The sequence below is a fragment of the Anopheles nili genome (assembly GCF_943737925.1).
Source record: "Anopheles nili chromosome X unlocalized genomic scaffold, idAnoNiliSN_F5_01 X_unloc_2, whole genome shotgun sequence".
Lineage (NCBI taxonomy): Eukaryota > Metazoa > Arthropoda > Insecta > Diptera > Culicidae > Anopheles > Anopheles nili.
In genome coordinates this window covers 980001-981890 of record NW_026525478.1, presented here as the reverse complement: position 1 = coordinate 981890, position 1890 = coordinate 980001, and positions in this window count along the sequence as shown.

Here is a 1890-nt window from a genome sequence, read left to right as displayed (position 1 = left end):
CTACGGAAGGGGGTGCACAAAAGTGTTCGTAATCAACCTCGGATTGTACTTTTCATCATCTAGGGGCACCGTAGGGACCGAAAAAAGTGGTTTCGCATGATAGTCCACCTCGACCCATGTCGACCCTTGCGCGACCCCGACCTTCAGGATTTTGCTCTACGGAAGGGGGTCGACTTGTGCGCAACCCCGACCTTCAGGCTTTTGCTCTACGGAAGGGGGTGCACAAAAGTGTTCGTAATCAACCTCGGATTGTACTTTTCATCATCTAGGGGCACCGTAGGGACCGAAAAAAGTGGTTTCGCATGATAGTCCACCTCGACCCATGTCGACCCTTGCGCGACCCCGACCTTCAGGATTTTGCTCTACGGAAGGGGGTGCACAAAAGTGTTCGTAATCAACCTCGGATTGTACTTTTCATCATCTAGGGGCACCGTAGGGACCGAAAAAAGTGGTTTCGCATGATAGTCCACCTCGACCCATGTCGACCCTTGCGCGACCCCGACCTTCAGGATTTTGCTCTACGGAAGGGGTCCTCTCTGTACAAGGTTTAGGGGTACATTTTCACCCAAAAACCACTATCGCTCATCCGAAACAACTCCTCGACATGTGTCTTCTCTGTGAATTTGGCCCCGATCTGACGAGTAGTTTTCGAGATATGCCCCTCTGAAGGTACATACTGGGACTTAGCCGATTTTCACCCATTGCGGTTTCTATGGGGTGTTGGGAATCGCTCTACCGACCAGCCGGTTGGAGATATCGATTCCCGGTCTTCGGCGCGTTTGCTCAACTCCGTAATCCCTACTTTTCGTCCATACACACAACACCTCGCAGAGTTCTCTTCCTGCCAGATATAGCGCGTGCCCCTTTGTTCGTGCACCATTTTGGCCCGTTTTTCGCACATTGCCTCGAAACCATGCGTCTGACGCTTTTGCGTCCCAAGTACCGATGTTAGAACACCACCGTGGCTAACTTTCGTCCATATACGCCAACTCCGTGCAATGTCTCCATCACCCTGTTTTTGGGTGAAAACCCATTTCTGGGACTTAGCCGATTTTCACCCATTGCGGTGTCTATGGGGTGTTGGGAATCGCTCTACCGACCAGCCGGTTGGAGATATCGTTTTGCGGTCTTCGGCGCGTTTGCTCAACTCCGTAATGCCTACTTTTCGTCCATACACACAACACCTCGCAGAGTTCTCCTTCTGCCAGATATAGCGCGTGCCCCTTTGTTCGTGCACCATTTTGGCCCGTTTTTCGCACATTGCCTCGAAACCATGCGTCCGACGGTTTTGCGTCCCAAGCACCGATGTTAGAACACCACCGTGGCTAACTTTCGTCCATATACGCCAACTCCGTGCAATGTCTCCATCACCCTGTTTTTGGGTGAAAACCCATTTCTGGGACTTAGCCGATTTTCACCCATTGCGGTTTCTATGGGGTGTTGAGAATCGCTCTACCGACCAGCCGGTTGGAGATATCGATTCCCGGTCTTTGGCGCGTTTGCTCAACTCCGTAATGCCTACTTTTCGTCCATACACACAACACCTCGCAGAGTTCTCCTTCTGCCAGATATAGCGCGTGCCCCTTTGTTCGTGCACCATTTTGGCCCGTTTTTCGCACATTGCCTCGAAACCATGCGTCCGACGGTTTTGCGTCCCAAGCACCGATGTTAGAACACCACCGTGGCTAACTTTCGTCCATATACGCCAACTCCGTGCAATGTCTCCATCACCCTGTTTTTGGGTGAAAACCCATTTCTGGGACTTAGCCGATTTTCACCCATTGCGGTTTCTATGGGGTGTTGAGAATCGCTCTACCGACCAGCCGGTTGGAGATATCGATTCCCGGTCTTTGGCGCGTTTGCTCAACTCCGTAATGCCTACTTTTCGTC